The sequence below is a fragment of the Bos indicus x Bos taurus genome, chromosome 25 (assembly GCF_003369695.1).
Source record: "Bos indicus x Bos taurus breed Angus x Brahman F1 hybrid chromosome 25, Bos_hybrid_MaternalHap_v2.0, whole genome shotgun sequence".
NCBI classification, from domain to species: Eukaryota; Metazoa; Chordata; class Mammalia; order Artiodactyla; family Bovidae; genus Bos; species Bos indicus x Bos taurus.
Genome location: NC_040100.1, coordinates 6,106,701 through 6,129,183, shown reverse-complemented (window position 1 = coordinate 6,129,183; position 22,483 = coordinate 6,106,701). Strand labels below are relative to the sequence as shown.

Below are 22,483 nucleotides of genomic sequence, written 5' to 3'. Positions count from 1 at the left end.
CATTAACAGGTGAATGGGCTAAGAAGATGTGGTGTGTGTGTGTTTGTAGATATACAAAATGGGAAACTACTCAGCCATAAAAAAGAATGGAATTTTGCCATCTGCAACCACATGAATGGACTTGGAGAGTATTATGCTAGGTAAAATAAATGGGACAGAGAAATACAAATACTGTATGATATTTGTATGTGGAATTTAAAAAATACAACATTTATATGTGGAATCTAAAAAATACAACAAACTGGTGAAGGTAACATGAAAGAAAAAAACTCACAGATACAGAGAACAAACTAATCGTTACAGTGGGGAGAGAGAAGGAAAGAGGGAATACAGTGGTGGGGAATAAAAGGTACAAACGATTATGTATAAAATAAGCTACAAGGTTATATTGCACAACCCAGGGAATATAGCCAATATTTCATAACTATAAATGGAGTAGAACCTTTAAAAACTGTGAATCACTATAGATCTGTAACTTATATTGTATATCAACTATATACTTCAATAAAAAATAAATGTATAACCGCATTTCCTCCCCAAAGAGGCTTAATTCTTATCTTTGTGCTGTAGCAAAGTTACTTACACCCGTAGGGTGACCAGTGTCCTTCCATTGACCTTGCTTAATTTATTGAGTTACATCAGCATTACGGCAGAACTTATTTATTCACAGCCATTGATCATGATATATTATGTATCAGGGATTATGCTTGTTTTGGAGGATATGATAGTGACATTGCACTGGTAGTCTAGAAGTTTACAATCTGGTGGGGACATTAGACCAACGTACGAGTCACCAAAATACAAAGTGAAGTGATGCGTATATTCAGAGCTGCATAAATACACTTCTCTGCCTGATTGCGGGTTTCCCAGGACAGAATTAAGGGTTCTGTGGGGTGCCTCTTTCCAAGGTAACTCTCTGGTAGTAGAAAAAAGGATTGTCTCTGTCAGGCACAGGGAACTCTACTCAATACTCTGTTATGACCTACGGAATAGAACCTAAAAAAGAATGGATGTATGTATATGTATAACTGATTCATTTTGCTATACAGCAGAAACTAACAACTATACTCAAATAAAAAATTACTTAGGAAAAAAAAGAAAAAGGGGTTGTCTAAGCCTGCTCCACAGTCAGCTGTGATGCATGCAGCTTCTCTTCTTGTTGTCTCTAAGTCCCACACTTTTATTCTATTGAACACCGATTTCTCTTTATGCATGTCCAGCCACCCTACCCCCAAGTACCCACAGGGGCCAGGCTAGCCAATGGCTGGGGTAAATGTAACTGTTACCTGAGCTCGAAGTGAGACTGTGGGGAGTTGCCCATCTGTTGAGCACACATTCTGGCCAAGGGAAGCATTCACCCTTCAGGCTATTGCTGCCAAGCCGGGTGTGGACTCAGAATTTCCAGAGAGGCTAATTCTTCCAAGGAGAAAAGAGAAATGGGATATTCAGTTGAAGTTTCTCAATTTTTACACAGTGCCTCCTCCCCCACCCCCTGCAAATTGCCTTTGATGTAACTCCAAACCTACAGGTAATAGGACACAGGATACAGGACATGTCTGAGTTGGGCTAGAAACTGGAAAGCAGCCAAACGAATCCAGAGCTTCCTCTAAACATCTGTGTAGTTTACAAAGGAAAAGGATCTCTTAACTGCCACAAGGAGCTTGCAGGGTAAGGAGACAAAGTGTGGATGTGTAAACACACCCAGGTGGCACGGGGTGACTGGTCATGGGGAGAACGGTCATTCATGGCCACCTGATTCTTAGAGCTGCTGGTTCCAGGAGTCACTTTTTTTAATATTTATTTTTATTTCTTTCTTTAGTTACTTATTTGGGGCTGTGCTGGGTCATCATGGCTACAATATGGGCCTTCTCTAGTTGTAGCAAGCAGGGGCTACTCTTTGCTGCGATGCACCAGCTCTAGGTGCGGGCTTCATTATGTTATGGCGTGGTGCTCACTGGTTGTGGCTCTCAGGCTCTAGAGCACAGGCTCAGCAGTTGGGGTGCATGGGCTTAGTTGCTCTGAGGCATGTGGGATCTTCCCCAGCCAGAGACTGAACCCATGTTCCCTGCATTGGCAGGTGGATCCTTAACCACTGGACCACCAGGGAAGTCCTTCCAGGAGTCGTATTCTAACGATTGTTGACAGGCTCTGAATGTTGAGAAAGAAGAGATTGGAGAGGGTTAATTAGAATTTTTGGAGGAAAGGAAGTGAGGTCTTCATGTTAGGAAGAATACTTGAAAGTTTATAAAGAGCAACTTGTCAGGAAGGTAGGGAAAGATCTTAATGTAGGTTGGTTAAAGGAACAATGGCAGGGGACTTCCCTGGCAATCCAGTGGTTAAGACTCCACACTTCCACTGCAGGGGACCAGGGTTCGGTCCCTGATTGGGGAACTAAGATACTGCATGCCACACAGTGTGGCCAATTTTTTTTTTTAAAGGCAGGCAGAACTCAGGCGTACTGAAGGCAAAGACAAACGAACAAAAAAACTCAAAACCTACAAGCAAAACTCCCACATCTGCCCCCCGCCCCCAACACCACCCCAAACCAGTAGTAGTTTAGGCAGGAGATGAGGAGAGATGCAGCAGGGAGGAAAAACTAACTTCTAAATGAGACTTGGTAAGAATGTTTGTACATGCACAAAGGCAACTGTACTTGGCAAGCTGTAAAGACAGAGTTGCACATCAGTTGGCAGAAAAGTAGTCACTGAAGGATGGATTGGTGAGGAGAAGGGGAGACAGGATTTGACAGGGAGGGGAAAGACCAGGAGGTGAGGCTGGTCAGGTGCAGAGTCAGGTGCTGGGCCTGGGCTAACAGGGGTGGGAGCAGAGCTGAGAAGTTCCAATCGACTTCACAGGTCAAAGCAATTTGGATGGAGCAGGGCAGCTGGACTGAAGGGACAGAGGTGGAGAGAGAAAGGGGAGGCAGCTGGGAGTGATGCCTATTGGGTGCGTTTGGTGTTTGGGGTTAAAAAGGGAAGATAAAGAACAGGAAGAAGGAGCTGGGACCATTCTTGGAACTCAGGTCAGGGCTTCAGGTAGAAACCCACAGTTTTAATGCAGGGAGATAAGGCAGAGAGGAAGCAGGGGCAAATGAACTTGGAGGAAACTTCAGCGGTCCCATACCATGTTCCCTCACCACCATTTCGCTGGTGGTACAAGAGTGTGTGATCCACACAGGCAAAGGCTTTGGCACAGTCAATAAAACAGAAACAGATGTTTTTCTGATACTCTCTTGCTTTTTCAATGATTCAACGGATGTCAGCAATTTGATCTCTGGTTCCTCAGCCTTCTCTAAATCCAGTTTGAACATCTGGAAATTCACGGTTCACGTACTATTGAAGCCTGGCTTGGAGAATTTTGAGCATTACTTTGCTAGCATGTGAGATGAGTGCAATTGTGCAGTAGTTTGAACATCCTTTGGCATTGCCTTTCTTTGAGATTGGAATGAAAACTGACCTTTTCCAGTCCTGTGGCCACTGCTGAGTTTTCCAAATTTGCTGGCATATTGAGTGCAGCACTTTCACAGCATCATCTTTTAGGATTTGAAATAGCTTGACTGGAATTCCATCACCTCCACTAGCTTTGTTCGTAGTGATGCTTCCTAAGGCCCACTTGACTTTGTATTTATTGACTATGCCAAAGCCTTTGTGTGGATTACAACAAACTGTGGAAACCTCTTCAAGAGATGAGAATACCAGACCATCTGACTCGCCTCCTGAGAAATCTGTGTGCAGGTCAAGAAGCAACAGTTAGAATTGGACATGGAACAACAGACTGGTTCCAAATCGGGAAAGGAGTACGTCAAGGCTGTATATTGTCACCCTGCTTATTTAATTTGTATGCCAAGTATGTCATATGAAATGCTGGGCTGGATGAAGCACAAGCTGGAATCAAGATTGCCGGGAGAAATATCAATAATCTCAGATATGCAGATGATACCACCCTTATGGCAGAAAGCGAAGAAGAACTGAAGAGTCTCTTGAAAGTGAAAGAGGAGAGTGAAAAGGTTGGCTTAAAACTCAACATTCAGAAAACTAAGATCATGGCATCCAGTCCCATCACTTCTTGGCAAATAGACAGGGAAACAATGGAAACAGTGAGAGACTTTATTTTCTTGGGCTCCAAAATCACTGCAGATGGTGACTGCAGCCATGAAATTAAAAGACACTTTCTCCTTGGGAGAAAAGTTATGACCAATTTATTAATAATATTAATTATAACCTATTAATTAATATTCAGCATATTAAAAAGCAGAGACATTACTTTGCCAACAAAGGTCCGTCTAGTCAAGGCTATGATTTTTCCAGTGGTCATGTATGGATGTGAGAGTTGGACTATAAAGAAAGCTGAGTTCCAAAGAATTGATGCTTTTGAACTGTGGTGTTGGAGAAGACTCTTGAGAGTCCCTTGGAGAGCAAGAAGATCCAACCAGTCCATCCTAAAGGAAATCAGTCCTAAATATTCATTGAAGGACTGATGCTGAAGCTGAAACTCCAATACTTTGGCCACCTGATGTGAATAACTGACTCATTGGAAAAGACCCTGATGCTGGGGATGATTGAAGGCAGGAGGAGAAGGGGACAGCAGAGGATGAGATGGTTGGATGACATCACCAACTCAATGGACATGAGTTTGAATAAACTCTGGGAATTGGTGATGGACAGGGAGGCCTGGCGTGCTGCAGTTCATGGGGTCAAAGAGTTGGACATGACTGAGCAACTGAACCGAACTGAACAAGACTGTGTATGTTACATGTGGCTTCATATGACTGGTCCACATAAAGCTCCATCTGGTGCCCAGGGAACACCCCACTGGTGGTACCCATGGACAGACTCCAGGGTCTGGACACAGTGCCCTGCAGCTCTCCCCAGAGCCACCTGGAAGGCCGTTACATATAGGAACAAGCTCTCTGCACACCTTGTTTATCAGCCAAGTGGGAGGCAGAGACAGAGTAGAAAAGGAGTATCATCTGCAGTCACTGGGCTGCTGCCTCTTGTTGCATGTGTGATTTCGTGGCAGTAACTTGACTCTACTTGTCAGCTCCTCATCTGTAAAACAGGATGACGTTGATCACAGCTTCCCACCTCTGTGCTGTCTTGAAGGTCATGTGAAATGGGGAAATGACAATACTTTGCCAACTGCAAAGTACCTTATGGTGCTAAACATCACCATTCCTTGAGTGCTGAAAACTGCATTTCTTCCCACTTTGAAAAGTCCAAGATGATTTATTTGGTGTGGGTATGAATTACAGGGGGAAAAGTTAGCACTGTTTTGAGAATTTTCCCCAAATTCGCCATATTCGCTCTCAAAGGAATGACAAGCTGCAGGGGTTAACAGTCAGCCATCCGTTGCTCTGGCTAAGCCATGAGAAAATCACCATGGGAAAAGAATAAAAGCAAAATATAGCAATACAGCAAAACCCAAATAAAAGTACATCGGGTCGATCAGTTGGGGTTGTCATGCCCTGCTAAGCTAAGGAAAAACAGTGTGGACCTTGGAACGCCGGGTCAGCGCAAATTCAGAACACTGCTTGTGCACACACCAAGATGTTTTCCCAAGGCATATGCGGGTCTATGACCTCCAGCTAGGCGATAGCCCTTGTACAAGCAAATAACAAAGGTAGTTTAAAGTAATCAATAAAATGGGAGACGTGACCAGGGACACAGGAGGCTGACTTCATGGAAGCACAACAGATCCTTTCTGCTTGCCAGCACACTAAATAAAAGTGATGTGGCTCCAAGGAACAGGGCTCTTGACCCAAGAGGTCTTGAGTCCCATGGGCCCATCTTTAAAACTTTAATTCTGTCCCTTTTTGTTTTTCCCAAACTGTGTGTCGACCACTTTCGATCCCTACCTGCTGTGCTGGCTGTAGCAAGTGGCGCCCAACGTGGGGCTCGAAAGTGAAGGATCACCGAGAGCGAAACTGCACCTTTGCTTCAGTTCAGTTCAGTCACTCAGTCGTGTCTGACTCTTTGTGACCCCATGGGCTGCAGCACGCCAGGCCTCCCTGTCCATCACCAATTTCCAGAGTTTATTCAAACTCATGTCCATTAAGTCAGTGATGCCACCCAACCATCTCATCCTCTGTCGTCCCCTTCTCCTCCTGCCTTCAATCTTTCCCAGCATCAGGGTCTTTTCCAATGAGTCAGTTATTCACATCAGGTGGCCAAAGTATTGGAGCTTCAGCATCAGTCCTTCAATGAATATTCAGGACTGATCTCCTTTAGGATGGACTGGTTGGATCTCCTTGCAGTCCAAGGGACTCTCAAGAGTCTTCTCCAACACCACAGTTCAAAAGCATCAATTCTTTGGAACTCAGCTTTCTTTATAGTCCAACTCTCACATCCATACATGACCACTGGAAAAACCATAGCTTTGACTAGACGGACCTTTGTTGGCTAAGTAATGTCTCTGCTTTTCAATATGCTGTCTAGGTTGGTCATAACTTTTCTTCCAAGGAGCAAGCGTCTTTTAATTTCATGGCTGCAGTCACCATCTGCAGTGATTTTGGAGCCCCCAAAAAATCGCCAAGAGCGAAACTGCACCTTTGGGGAGGACGAATTTCCTTTACCTCCTCTTCCTCCTTCTCGAGTGACTCAAGCTTTTCCTTCCTTGCCACAGACAACAGTTCTGTTACCCCTCCAGAAAAGTGTTTGGTGGGCTCAACAGGAGGGTGACTTGGAAGCTATGACCATGACATTTCCAATGACAGTACAGGAACGAATAGCTCCTAGAAAGATCCTAATAATCCTAATGGGGTGTATGAGGCTGTGTACAAACAGATTCCCTCCAAAATACTAATGGAACTTAAGAAAGCTGTTCAAAAATATGAAGTAAATTCTCCTTTTACCTTGGAAATAGTGCAGGGACTAGCTGAGGGTTCCCATTTGATTATGGTGGCTCGTGACCAAGCCAGACAGATCCCCATCTCTTTAGATCAATTGATAGGCAGTGGAAATTGGGGGAGAACTCAAGATCAAGTGCTTATGGAAGATAAGGCTATAGAACAGGTGAGGCAATACTGCATAAGAGCCTGGGAGAAAATAGAGGTTAAAGGACAGGCTTTCTTTACTTTAAGAGAAGACCTCACCTCCCCAGAGAGGCAATCCTTGCTGGGACAACACCTTATCAGTTTACCCCTGTCATCAAAGCCAACTAGAACACTCTCTGGTTTAAAGTTTAGCTATGAAACTATGAGTACAAAAAAGAGAGATGACATTTTTGACACTGAATGGCCATGATATTCTTTAGACTTTGGAAAAAAACTGGTTAAAATAAAATCTTTTTTGAAGTTGAAAAACCGGTTCTTCTTGCATGTGCAATTAAAAAAAAAGTTGGCTTGTTAAAATACTTTTTTGGAGCTCCAATTCTGCCTGAGAAGCAAAAACAGACCTGGGAAAAAACCTAAAGTTAACTCTTATCATATCCTTGGGATACACAACCCACTCTATCTGGGACTCCAGCCATAAACAAATTGGTAGAACTCAAACCAAGAAAAAAAGAAGGGGCAAAGAGACATTTCAAATACCAAACAAAAAAACGAGACATTTTAAATATCCAACAGAAAAGGATGAGATCTCTATTTATGTGTGTCTCACTGTGTGTCTTCGTTCTTGGACAAAACTGCTAAAGGCTAATTGGTCAATGAGCTCTATTTAATTGGCCTAAAGAGAAGTAAGTGCTTACGAATCAAACAATTTTAAATTCCAAAAATTAAACTAAAACGAATTTCAGGCTTCTGTGAACTGGGAAATATTCACTATTGAATTGATACCCGGTATAAATGTTTATTTATTGACTTTGTGAAGATACTTTTGCAAATGACATAGCTTTGGGTGAGTTATATTTACCAGTCTACAAAATGATGATATGAAGTACAGTTCATGGTTGCTGAAAGAAAGTAGGACGTGTGTTTTTAATAAAAAGGTATAAGGAATGGAATTACATTCTATTAAAGAAAAGGGAAATACATCTGAACTTACAGGTGGCTGTTCTCTGAATGGGCAAATAGAGTGATGAACACAGAAGTATAAAAAAGGTTTGTGGCAAGTGGACAAGAGTTTTGTGCATGATACAAATTTCGTAAGACATTAAACTGCCTTTGAAATCTTTTATTGTTACTTTGACTAAGTGAATAACTATTGTTTCACAATGAATATAAGCTGGTACCAATCTGGAATTTGATTTTCTCTTCCTGTTAAAAAGCAAAGTTTTCTTGAAATATGGCTTTTGATAACAGACTATGTAAATTTGTCTTTAAGTGATTCATACTTGCTTTTAAAATCTTTTGTTACTTTGATAAAATCAATGAGTGTTATTTCACAATGATCTTTGGAAACTATGGCACACATAGACAAAGCTCATTCTGCTTCTATAAAATTAACCCCTCATCAGAAAGTTTGAAATGGATAAACAATGGCTATAAACCAGTCAGGGCTATGGGAAGTCCAAGACGGCCGCTTGGCTTTTCCTGGCCCCCTGACAAACCTCACTTTTATTTGATAGGATAAAGCCTTTCCTGGCTGTAGGGTTAATATCTCACAATGGGAAAAAATGGCTAAAATACATTTTCTGCAATCTCCAGTGATCAGGGCACCCACTTTGCTGGACAGTTTGCACAGACACTGGCAAAAATTTCACGAGCTTCTTGGAGACTATCACCTTCATGGATATCCTTTGTCACCAGGCAAGGACCTCTTGGCTATATGAGATTGAACAGACTGCTAAATATGACTATAATTTTCTTGACTTTTTGTCTGACATATTACTGGCTTCTAATCTTTGTTTTCAGCTATTAAAAAACTCTTCTCCTCAAGTCACTGATGGTTTAAAAGAATTTTGTGATTTATACCTGTGGGTAAAATTAAAACATTTTTCTTTTTTGTCTCGTCCCTCCAGGAATTGGAGACATTTGGGTTCTGAACAGCCTCACCAAGGTCCAAAAAAGACTATCTCCAGACATACACAAAAATCTCAGAGTATATTGGGGAGCCCAAACTCATACAGATGAGGAAACTAACAATAGTCCTCAGATGCATGCAAAAAACCCTCCAAAAACTAATGAAGAAAGAAGTTGCAAGATCAACATATCTTCTGCTACAAAAACAAAAAGGGGGATATGCAGGGGTTAACAGTCAGCCACCTGTTGCTCTGGCTAAGCCATGAGAAAATCACCATGGGAAAAGAATAAAAGCAAAATATAGCAATACAGCATAACCCAGATAAAAGTACATCAGGTTGATCAGCTGGGGTTGTCATGCCCTGCTAAGCTAAGGAAAAACACAGTGTGGACCTTGGAATGGCAGGTCTGCGCAAGTTCAGAGCGCTGCTTGTGCACACACCAGGATGTTTTCCCAAGGCATATGCGAGTCTATGACCTCCAGCTAGGCGATAGCCCTTGTACAAGAAAACAACAGATAGTTTAAAGTAATCAATAAAATGGGACAGGTGTCCAGGGACACAGGAGGCTGACTTCATGGTAGCACAACAGAACCTTGCTACTTGCCAAGACACTAGATAAAAGTGATGTGGTTCTGAGGAACAGGGCTCTTGACCCAAGGAGTCTTGAGTCCCCCGGTCCCATCTTTAAACTTTAATTTTGCCTCTAGTTTCTTTTTCCCAAACTGTGTGTCAACCACTTTCGATCCCTACCTGCTGTGCTGGCCGCAGCAACAAGCGTCTCCAAAAGACTGTGGTCAGGGGACTGCTTGCTCAGAGGCCCTGGAACGCAGATGAGGCCTGACCTGCGAAGGACCCCCGCCCCCACTCAGCCAGAGAACAACCAGATGGCACTATGACTCCCTCCCTGTGCAAACAACTCTCACCCAGCCGAGTAAACAGGCCTCCCTGGGTAACGGCGCGCGGAGGCGCCGCTCCTGTGGGATGTAGCCCAGAAACCAGGAGCCCGAGCCTGGGGTCTGGACTTGGGTTCAGTTTTCAGTCGCCCGCCCTCTCTCCTGCCCCCAGGGCAACAGGGTCACCTGTCTTGGCTCCTGTCTTTATGTAAACAGGGCTGGGGGCCCCGGTGGTTTGAGTGCAGCCAGGCCCTGGCTCTCACTCCTCTGCGTGTAATAAATACTTTACAAAGAATCTTTGTAGCTGTCCAGGGGAAGGGAGCCGGCCTCAGGAAGGCGGTGGGGATGAGATGCCGGGAGAGGGGAGGTGGCGGAGAGGTGAGGCCCATCCATACTGAGGTGTGTGGTGCAGAGCGGCTGCTTTGCCCAGTGTCTGACTGAGGGAGGAGAGGGTCTGTCCCCTGCAGCAGAAACCAAGGTGGGTGGGGGGCGCGGCTGGGAGAAAGCAGGGTGGAGCAGACCTGATGTTCTCAGCCCTGACGCCTTCCCTACTGTAGAATTTCAGGTATGGTAAGAAAAAGAACTAAGGCCTCCTCTTCTAGGAGTGCAGGGTCGAAGAAAGAATATCGGTGGAGAGTTGAGAAAATAAATTGGATTCCTGCCACCACCCTTTAGTGAGCTGTGTGCCTTTGGAATGGTGCCTTAACCTCTCTGAGTTTCCTTGTCTAGATAAATTGGAACTATACTCTCTGCCATTGAGCTCCCTTGATGTGATGGGAATTTTAGGAAGTAAACCACAGGACTACCCAATGAGGTAGGGAATGCCAATCTTCATTTTAGAGACAGAGGAACTGAGGCTCAGCAAGTAGACCTGATTTACCCTCAACATGCACATTAAGAATCAGGAGATTGGGACTGACATATACACAAGCCTATATATAAAATAGGTAACTAATAAGAACCTACTGTATAGCACAGGGAACTCTACTTAATACTCTGTAATGACCTACATGGGAATAGAATCTAAGAGTGGATACTCGTATAACTGATTCATTTTGCTGTACAGCAGAAATTAACATGACGTTGTAAATCAACATATTCCAATAAAAATTAATTAAAAAAAAAGGAGTGGCAGAAGCAGCTCTTTTCTCTGCCAAATCCCCATTCTGCCCCTGCAATGGAGGATTCCTTGCTGATTTGAAAACTGAGATTAGAAAGTTCTGGCTTACTGAAAACCACCTTTCTTGCTGGAGACAGAGGTTCTGACTCACAAGCTCTGCCTCAGGGCCCCCACCTCCCCCAGCCAACTCCTCTCCTCTCCCTGGACTCCTGTATCACCTTGGGTAAAATCCAGGGACAGAAACAATCAACAACTTGTTCCACCCAGGGTAGAACTTGGCAGGAACTCCTGGAATTGCTGTCACCACCTTTTCCACTCCAGGGCAATTCATAAGTGTCTGCATTTTCATGGCACATCTTAGATGCTGCACGAGGGGGAGGAGAGAGAGAGAGAACCAGTAACTCTTCTACCTACAAAAATCAGCCCTGGGAGCATTCTAGGCAGAGGAGGAAGAAAGGTTCAGAGGACTTTGACAATAAACTCTCGACCACGATGTTCTAGGACAGGGATGGACAAGCGTTCTGACACTGGGCCAAGTGCGACTTGCCACTTTTAGGTAGAGTTAGAAATCTAAGAATTTTATGGCTTTTATTTATTTATTTTGGGGGTTTTATTAAAAAAATTTTTTTTTTAAATTTTGTTGTAGTATAGTTGCTCTGCAATGTTGTGTTAGTTTCAAGTGTACAGGAAAGTGATTCAGTTATACATATATTCATTCTTTTTCAGATTCTTTTCCCATATAGGTTATCACAGAATTTTAAGTAGAGTTCCCTGTGCTATATAGCAGGTTCTTGTTGGTTGTCTATTTTATGTATTTAAGAATTTTATGTTTCTAAATGGTTGGGGAAAAAGTCAAAAGAAAGATTATTGTTCATGATGTGAAATTATATTAAATTCAAATTTCAGTGTCCATAAATCAAGTGATTTTGGAAGGAAACCATGCTTCTTCGTTGACAGAGTTGCTTTTGCACTATGATGGCAGAGTTGAATAGTTGTGACATCAACCACGCGGCCTGCAAAGCCTAAAATCTTTGCTGTCTGGCCCTTTAGAGAAGTTCGTGATCTCCTGTCCTAAGAAAAACCCATGTGTCTGCGACACAGAGGCTTGTGGGGAGGTCTCATCACTGGGGAAGTAGACATTTGTTTAAGTCCTTGGTTTCTGTACGGCAGCCACGCCTCAGCTGTACCTGGTGGCCTCAGTCCAGCTGGGTCTAGTTGGTAGCTGAGGGGTGTGGGCTCTCAGACCCATCGGTGGATGAGAGTGGCCTTGCCCTTCACCCTCCACCCTTCAAGGGTCAAGTCCTTTCCTCCCCTGGCATGCAGAGTACTGGCAGCCAGGCTTGGACTCCTCAGGAGGGAGGCTGGAGATTTTTCCCTGGAGAAGCTGACCAAGAGCTGTTATCTCGATGCTGACCGTAGGACTCTAGTTCCCACCAGATCTTCAAAGGGACGCTCAAGGTGGACGAGGCCTGCCCACACCCAGAGCCCAGGAGGCCTGTGAGTGGACCGCCGGAATGTGTGAGGAAAGCCCCATCTTTAGGTCTGGTGAGGTTGAAAACTTCGGGGTTGATCAAGGAAGAGACAGGACCAAGATGAGACAGGATCACAGAACAGGCTTTACTGGGAAGGGCTTGGTCACGACTGCTTGAAAAGGACCTTACAGACAGCTGAAGGCCTAGCGGGAGACCTTACAGGAACAGCTGCAGCACCCAGAGAGGGAACAGGGCGAGGGAACTTCCAGGAGAGAGGGCAATCGCAGACGGGACTTGTGTGTCTCGGTGATGTCACTCAGGAGTCCAGTGGGGAGTTTCTGGGTCAGAGAACCCTGAAGGGCAGCAGCAAGTTTGGGGTTTTTATCGCTCTGGGCTTTGTCTTATCTACCGGGAGCTGATGTTGAGTGCCCTTTTGCAAAGCAGGCAGGCTCAGGTGGCTAAATATATCCTTCTTTGGGCTATATTTAAAGCAATGGGATTTGTGAGGATTTGTGTTAAGGGCTGGTGGGCTTGGAGCCTCCTGTGAAGAAGTAAAACACACCGAGGTCATCTCTAGCTCATGAAATAACTGTGGCTACAGCAAGAGAAAGACCGAGAAACCATGACAACACAGGGAGCAGAAGAAAACAGTGAACAGAAACCTCTGCTGTTAACAACCTTAGAGATAGGAGAAGGAACTGCAGGGCGCTCTACAAATGGAACACTCAGGAGACACAAGGAGTATCTTTGGAATGGGAAATACTGGAGCCAAAATGAAACATTCAATAGAAGGGAAGGTTAAGGAAATATGGTAGCACACAGAACAGAAAAGACAAACACATTTTCAAAAATGAGTAAAAAACATGAAAATTAGAGTATCAACCCAGGAGGTCCCACATCTGAATTTTAAGAGTTTGGGGAGGCAAGAACAGAGAAAATGAAGTGGGGGAAATTATGAGTAAGACAATTTAAGGTAATTTCTCAGAAATGGAGGACATGCACAGCCCACTGAATGCTTAGCAAAACGAATGTGAAAGAAACAAAATTGACACCCGGATGAGAAAATTTTGAGCCTAAAGATTTCCAGAAACCAGAAATCAAGAAGAGGTGTCATGCAATGGACGAAGAATCAGAATGCTCCTGGGTGGCTTAATAGCAACATTGGAAGTTAGGAAACAAAATTCCAAAGGAATATAGTTCCCAAACTAGAATTTTACACCCAAACTATAAAAAGTTATTTTTAAAGGGGAGCAAAAAGACATTTTTAGATAAGCAAGGTCTCAAAATGTTTACTCCAACAGGCACATTATCTCAGGATGCTTACAGAAAAATATGCTTCACCCAAAGGAGGAGCTTTGTCAATCTTAAAGGAAATCAGTCCTGAATATTCACTAGAAGGACTGATGCTGAAGCTGAAACTCCAATATTCTGGCCACCTGATGTGAAGAACTGACTCACTGGAAAAGGCCCTGATGCCGGGAAAGATTGAAGGCAGGAGGAAGAGGGGATGACAGAGGATGAGATGGTTGGATAGCATCACCAACTCAAAGGACATAAGTTTGAGCAAGCTTTGGGAGTTGGGGATGGACAGGGAAGCCTGGTGTGCTGCAGTCCATGGGGTCACAAAGAGTCAGACAGGACGGAGGCAACTTAGTACGTCCGCAAAGGAGGAGTAATCAGGAGAGAACTAGGACCCAGAAGCAGGAAACCCAACAGATGGGAGACGGGATTAAGGGCTCCCCAGGGGCCTGCAGAAAGGAGATTCCCAGGATGACTGCAGTGCAGGAGCTGATGAGAAGCAGCCGGGCCTTTCTTGGGCAGAAAGCAGGAGTTTCAGAATTTTTCTAAAGAGTCGAACACATGTCTGTATTCAGGTGATAAATAGAACTGTTTTCAAAATCTAAAGAAAACATTTTAGCCCCAGTGGAAAAAGACTTCTTTGCATTCCTTACATTTTTTTTCTGTTGCTGTTTAGCAGTTTTCAACAATCAAGTCCTATTTTTCCACGTTGTTTATCATTTGTGCATCTATGCAATAATATGAAGACAGAATTTTGGGTAAAGAATATTCCAGCATCTCTGGCTATGTCCGGAATTCCAGATCCTACTCTGTTGTCCTAAACACTTCCATCTTCCTCTTTTATATTATGCAGCAACATTCCTCCTAATGAACAGGGCCCGTGGATTTGCCAGGCAGTTTGGGGCCTGTTCTAAAATGGGGCACAGAGCCTTGTGCTTCTCCGCCAGCTGTTCTGAAGTTGTGATTAGTCCCTGTTGTCCCATCTGCCGTCGTTAAGAACTTTAAACAGCTCTTCATCCTGGGTATGGCCGAAAATACGAGCCTATATCTGGAGGATTTTAGTGAAGAGAGCCTGAGCTTTGAACCTGAAATTACTTGCCTCTCCCACTCTATAGCTGATGAATTTGGGCAAATGTTCTGAGTTTTAAAAACGATCCTATCGTGGCTGCAAAGCATCTGGTACCATGCATGTTTCGTTGGAGATGCTCAACGCCTAGCGGCTGTGACAGGTGTTAATGTTTTGCAGTTTCCACGGTGCTTTCATTTGTCTTTTCTCATTGGATCTTCAATGAGGTGGGAGGGCAAGTTTGATGTCTCTATTTAAAAACAGATAAAACTGACACTCAGCACAGCCTAGTCCCCCGGGATGGACCCCCTTGGGGGCGGAGCGTTTCTGGTCCCTGGGTGACGCTGTACCACAGATAGAGCCCTTGGGAAGGGAACTTACTTGAAAGAGCAACCATTCCTGCCTTAGTTTTACTTCCAGTCCTACCCGTCCAACAGAAGGACCACGTGGTCAAGAACAGACCGTGATTACAGACCTGCATCCAGAGAGGGTGTTTTCCCGTTCCAGTCGGACCTGGAGAGATAAGTGATGGCAGGACAGAGCAGATCCAGGAAATAATGTTTCTCTATCCATTGCCTCAAAGGAAATTGGAAAACAAGCGTGTATGAATCACTTCACTCTTGTAAACACGTTTATTCCATAGATGGGGTAAGAAATATCAGGCAGTCTGCAGTAAGGACAAAACCCCGAGCAAAGGATAGAGTTTTAAAAATGGCATTCTTGGCACAATCCTTCCCATTCGTCATTTTCAAGACATGTTGTGGTTGTTTAGTTGCTAAGTGGTGTTTGACTCTTTTGCGACCCTATGGACTGTAGCCCACCAGGTTCCTCTGTCCATGGGATTTCCCAAGCAAGAATGCTGGAGATGATTGCCATTTCCTCCTCCAGGGAATCTTCCTGACCCAGGGATTGAACCCATCTCCTGCTTGGCAGGCAGATTCTTTACCACTGAGCCACCAGGGAAGCCCCTTTAAAGACAAAGTTTGACGAAAATGTTTATTTAGTTACGTTCTAAGAGGAACTTGAAGCCTGCATAGAAATAAAAACACCATCCTTTGCTTGGGGCTTTGTCCTTATTATTACTGCAGACTGCTCTGATATTTTTAATCCCATGTATGTGCAAGATTGCCAGGAGAAATATCAATAACCTCGGATATGCAGATGACACCACCCTTATGGCAGAAAGTGAAGAAGAACTGAAGAACCTCTTGATGAAAGTGAAAGAGGAGAGTGAAAAACCTGGATTAAAACTCAACATTCAAAAAACGAAGATCATGGCATCTGGTCCCATCACTTCATGGCAAATAGATGGAGAAACGATGGAAATAGTGACAGACTTTATTTTCTTGGGCTCCAAAATCACTGCAGATGGTGACTGCAGCCATGAAATTAAAAGATGCTTACTCCTTGGAAGAAAAGTTATGACCAACCTAGACAGCATATTAAAAAGCAGAGACATTGCCGACAAAGGTCTGTCTAGTTGAAGCTATGGTTTTTCCAGTAGTCATGTATGGATGTGAGACTTGGACCATAAAGAAAGCTGAGCACTGAAGAATTGATGCTTTTGAACTGTGGTGTTGGAGAAGACTCTTAAGAGTCCCTTGGCCTGCAAGGAGATCAAACCAGTCAGCCCTAAAGGAAAACAGTCCTGAATATTCATTGGAAGGACTGATGCTGAATCTGAAACTCCAATACTTTGGCCACCTGATGCAAAGAACTGACTCACTGGAAGAGACCCTGATGTTGGGAAAGACTGAAGGCAGGAGGAGAAGGAGGTGACAGAGGATGAGATGGTTGGATGGCATCACCGACTCGATGGCCATGAGTTTGAGCAAGCCTTGGGAGTTGGTGATGGACAGAGAGGCCTGGTGTGCTGCAGTCCTTGGGGTCACAGAGTCCACACGACTCAGCGACTGAACTGAACTGACTGGTGTAGTAAATGTAGTTTTTCTTTTTAAGCAAGCTTCAAGTTCCTCTTCAAACATAACTAAGTAAATAAATATTTGTACCAAACCATGTCTTTAAAGTGGTGAATGGGAAGGATTGTGTCAAGAATGCCATTTAAAGGTAAAAGACAAGTGATGAAAGATAGGGACCTGTGGCAAGGACATACAGTGGGGGCTTGTGCTCCCTTGTGAAAGGGTCTAAGGCGGCATAATTTAACGGGAAACAGTGATGGGCAGGAAAAGACAGCGCACAGTTCCCTGAGATGGTGAGAAGGAGCTGCCTCATCAGACGTGTCCTGCAGCCTTAACTCTTAGTTGCTACACAATCGCAGGGAGGGTGGATTCCGGGGGTGGGGCTGGGTGGTGGAGGGTGGAGAGAGGAGGAGGCAGGGCGCATCCAGCCATTGTCCATACAGAACATCTGGAAACCGAACCCTTGTAACCTGAGAATGACCTGATTTGCGTATACTTTGATCTCATCCATACGGCAGCCCAGTTTCTGATACTTGTTCCTCTCTGCAACAGAACCACAACTAACATCCATCAAATCCACTCCCGAGAAATTCAGCACAATGTAGCTTGAGACATTACAGAAGGACCAGAGGGGAACAGTGACCCGATAGTCTTAGCTAGACCATGACAGACTAGATAGTTTTAGCTAGACTATGTTTCTGGACTGTGAATTTGCTTATGTGCACTTGGTAAACAGTGGAACTATTAATATATAAGGTGAAGCCCTATTGTTTCATATGTTTTCTTAGCATGTTACTGCTTTGAGTTGTAAAGCACCAGCACCTGCAAACTAAGCACTCTGAGGAAGCTGAACTCCGCAAACTGCAGGCCAACCAGGAACGGGGCACGCCCCTTCTTCCCTCCAGTTAGCTCCTGCGGCCACACGCTTTAGTTTAAGGCTTATGCACACTTGTCCCTATCTTTGTGTATCTGCCCGTGTCACCCTAACTCTCTAGCCTCATCTTTCCTCACAGCCCTTCCATCGGGCTACCTTTCCCTTTATTTAAAAAAAATTCCCCTAGTTTGAGATGTAATTATCATATAGTATTATATTCGTTTCAGGTGTACAACATAATGATTTGATATTTGTACATATTGTGAAATTACCACAATTAGTTTAATTAACACCTGTCACCTCAGTTAATTTTTTTTTGTGGTGTGATGCAAACTTTTACGACCCACTCTCCTAGCAATTTTCAAATATACAGTACAGTATGAACTACAGTCCCCATGCTATACACTATATTCCCAGAATTTGTTACCTTATAACCCAAAGTTTGTACCTTTGGACCACTTTCACTATTTTTAGAAATCCCTAGAACAGGGATTTGTGGCCACACATTCTTTAATCTCCACTCCCCAGCGCAGAACAAACATTTACCAGAACGGGTGTTGAAATATTTACCAGTCTCTCTGCCGTTCTCCCCACCCTTCCACCTTTGTGCTTTTGCACCAGCTCTATCTGGAATGTTCTTGGCTGGTAGGGCATTTCCGCAGCTCCTCCTTCGAATACCACCCCCTCTGCAAAGTCCTTCGGATTTGATCTCTGCCCCCAGGCTCTGTCTCTCTCCATCTCTGGGTTATGACCTCACATCGTATCAACAACACGTCAGTTCCCTTGCTAGGAGCGTCCCAGGTCGAGAAACGCAAGACTCTAGCCTGATTTTTATTTCCCCTCAACTCAGGTCAATGCCCGGCTGATTAAGTGTATGTGGGAAAAAAAAGAACACGCAAAGTAGAGGGATCCAGCGTGCGTTCTTTGGTTCGACAACTCGACTTTCCACAAGGTCTTTTCAAAACGAGCTTCCAGGGACAGTGCCAAGGACTTAAGAGCTGGCGGCGTCGGCCTGAACCCCGCAACTAGGCAGGTTCCCAGGAGGCTTGAATGAGGGGGTCACAGCGCGGATCTCCCTCTCCCCCACGCAGTCTTTGTGAGTTATTGCCAGCGAGGGGCACAAAAGGACCGCAGGACCCAAAATGCCGGAGTGGGAGGGGAGATGTAGCGACTGCGACTGGCCGCCGCGGTTTTTTGAGCCCCTCAGGCTGAAACTCGCCCTGTGGGACCGGGAAACCCACGCCTTCACCCTCCCGGGCCCAGGGACACCACGCCTCAACGCGCTCGCCTGCAGAGGTGTGCAAGGAGAACTGACCCCCTGGGGCTGCCGTCGTCTGCGAAACACAAAGGCCGGAAGTACATCGGCGTCAGCCTGGCCTGGCGCCCTCTCTAGGACCCTGGATGCCCCACAGCTCAGTGGTTCTCCAGACCCGAAGCTGGTGGGTGGAGGGATCTGACCTGGGGATACCCAGGGCGTGTGTGTGCCCTCCTGCAGGGGCGGCAAAGGGCTCGCAGGAACACATTTGGAAATTGAATCCAGAATTTACAAGTGGAAGAGAATCTCCACTTAAATGTATCCCGGCTTGTTTCAGCTAAGGGCTTGGAGCACAGAGGATTAATATCCTAGCTCCCCCAAAGGACGAGGATAAACAGCCCTGCAGAAAGCGGATCAGGGCTCAGGGTCTTTCAGTGACCGAATGGGTCAGAACTCGGACTTGGGTGTGCCACAACGGTTGGTGCACTTTCCGCTGCCCGGGTCTGCCTCTTAACAGAAATGAATCCTATTAAAACAAAAGCTTACTGCTTTCAACATGGTAGGAAACATGGAACAGTTTCAAAGCTGATCAGATGGAGTGTGTGAAAACTCAGAGAAGACATCTTATACCCACTAGGATGGCTGCTACAAACCACCCCCACACACGAAACATCAAATGTTAGCAAGCATGTGGAGAAACTGGAACCCTTGTGCATGCCTGGTGTGCTTTGTGCAATGGCGCAGCCCCCGCGGAGGACTGTATACGCTAACAGCAAAATATCTGAAAAAGAAAGAGAAAACAATCACATTCACAATAGCATCAAAAACAGTAAAATATTAGGGATAAATTTATTGAAGAGATGAAAGATCTGTACGCTGAAAACTATAAGACTGATGAAAGAAACTGAAGAAGTCACAAATAAATGGAAAGATACCCCTGTGCTCATGAACTGGGAGAATTAACATTAAAATGTCCATATTACACAAAAAGCATCTATTGAATCAATGCATTCCCTACCAAGATTCCAAGAGGCATTTTTCACAGAAATAGAAAAAACAGTCCTACAGAGACACATAATCCAGGGCAACAGAATCAAGAGCCCACAGATAAATCCACGCCAAGACAGTCAATTGATCTTCAACACGGTTGCCAGGAAGGCTCCATGGGGACAGGAGTCTCCCCAGTAAATGGTGCTGGAAAACTGAGTTTCCACCTGCAGAAGAATGAAACTGGACCCCTGTCTTACACCACTCACAAAACTATCAATAACTCGAAATGGTTTAAAGACTTAAATATAAGACCCGAGACCATAAACCTAATGAAGAAAACACCAGACAACACTGGTCTTGGCAACGATTTTTTGAGGATGCTACCAAAAGCACAAGCAACAAAAGCCAGAATAAACAAGTCGGGCTGAATTAGATGAAAGAACTCCTGCTCAAGGGAAAAAAGAGGCTACGAAATGAAAAGGCAACTTAGGGAATGGGGAAAAGTACTTTAAGAAACTCATACAACTTAATAGCAAAAAACCTAGTAACCTGTTTACTGTATATTGGACAGAGGACCTGAATAGATATTTTCCTAATGAAGACAGATCACTAACAGGTACGTGAAGAGATGCTCAGCATCAACAATTGTCAGGAAAATGCCAATCAAAACCGCAATGAGATATTACCTCACATTTGTTATAATGGCTATTACATATACATATATTCAATATATCATAAATATATATAATATATATGAATTACATATTAATATATATAAGAAATATATTTTATATATTATATATAAAAGACAAGAGATAACAAATGCTGGTGAGGATGCAGAGAAAAGGTAGCCCTGGTGCACTACTGGTGTGTTAGTCGTGTCCTACTTTTTGGGACCCCATGGACTGTAGCACTCCAGGCTCCTGTGTCCATGGGATTTCCCAGGCAGGAATACTGCAGTAGGTAGCCATTTACTTCTCCAGGGATCTTCCCGATCCAGGGATTGAACCTGTGTCTGCTGCGTTGCAGGCAGATGCTTTACTGTTGGAGCCACCAGGGAAGCTGTAAATTGGCATGGTGACTGTGTAGAGCAGTATGGAGGTGTTTTTAAAAAATCAAAACTACAATATGATCCAACAATCCCACTTCTGGGTAGATATCCAGATGAAATGAAAACAGTGTCTTAAAGAGACACCTGCATTCCTGTTCATTGCCTAATTATTTGCAACAACCAAGATGTGGAAACAGCCTAAGTGTCCACTTAGGGATGAATGGATAAAAAAGATTGAAATGCATCTTCTTCTAAGACATGGGATTATTCAGCCATGAGAAAGGACATCTTGCTATTTTTGACCATACAGATGGACCTTGAGGATATTATGCTAAGTGAAGTAAGAAAGGCAGGAAGTTTCTGGATTCAACAGCCAGTCCTGGATTAAGCGAAGCTCTTCTGCTGTCCTCAGGTTCATTCATGTTGAGTAAGGATTTCCTTCCTTTTTAAAGTTGAGTAATATTCCACTGGGTAGATCACATTTTGTTAATCTGTTCATCCTGTGATGGACATTTGGTTCTTTCCACCTCATCTTTAAGAGGGAAATGACATGATCTTACTGTGTGGTCAGAGCACTGAGGCTGGTCGGAAAGGAGGCAGACTTGGGAGGACTGTGAGTTCCCGACAGAGGTGCAGCAAGACAGGTGCAGTCTGCGGGGAGGAAAGGGCTGGACTCAGAGCACAGTTTGGTGACATCCTTCATCCACTGGAATGAAAGGGAGGGGACAGGAACCCAGGGTCTTAGTTTGGGAAATTGGGAGGAGACAGAAGAAGGAGCAGAAGGAGGAGGAGAGAAGGATAGTGAAGGGAAGCAGTTTTGCTTTTCTTTGGGGATGGGGTGGAGCAGGGAAGATAATGCTGGAATTGAGACATCTTTAGGACATCCAGTGGGCAATGCTTGAGGATAGGAGTGAAAATGGAGTAAGGTGACCCCATAATTATAAAAGGGACCAACAGATACAGTAGAAGAGAAATGTCCTCCTTTTTCCTCTCACCCAGAACTCTGCCAAGCCCTGCAGGTTCTTAGCTGGACATATAGTGCCCTCTCGTGGCCATTACATGCAGCTGCAACTGAGCCTGCACCCTAAGGCAGAAATGGCCTTCCGGCATCCTGAAAGCTGCAGTTGTGGCCCATTAGCCTAAGAAGAAACTCTGACCTTCACGATGGATTTTAAGATCCTGCACATAAGGACTGGGTACTCAAAGGTCCAGAGAAGCTAACTGCCCCCTCGACATGTGCCGAGAGCCTAGGAGGCACTGTGGGGCAGCAGGGGAGAAACAGGAGACCAATAATGGGAGGTTCATGCCTAACTTAGAGGAGTCCTATGCTTTTGGTATATATTATTGTTTATTGGAAAGCATTCACATAGAGGGAGCCTCCTAAACACAAGGTGGTGGGGCTCCTTCATCCCTGCGGTCCTTTGAGGGTGGCAAGGCCAACATCGTGATTCTATCATCTTTCTCCACCAGCCCCGGCTCTTTCTGAGAAGTAACCCTGCCTCCCAATCACACCTTTTTTCCAGGCCTGGGATTTAACACTGAGCAGGCCTGGCCTCTTATGAGTGTTGGGAATCTGAGCAGAGCTCCCAGAAGCTCTGGTTCCCTCCCCACCGCCGACCCACCGCACCAATTAGGAAAAGTGC

The 22,483-nt window shown here is 44.6% G+C and overlaps 1 long non-coding RNA gene across 1 annotated transcript; it reads left to right on the top strand.

The window, feature by feature from the left end:
- Nucleotides 1–7,535: 7,535 nt before the first annotated feature.
- LOC113883763 lies at nt 7,536–9,594 on the top strand. The gene is made up of 2 exons (XR_003508734.1): nt 7,536–7,674; nt 8,899–9,594. It is a non-coding gene; the product is annotated as an uncharacterized LOC113883763 (long non-coding RNA).
- The last annotated feature ends 12,889 nt before the right edge of the window (nt 9,595–22,483 follow it).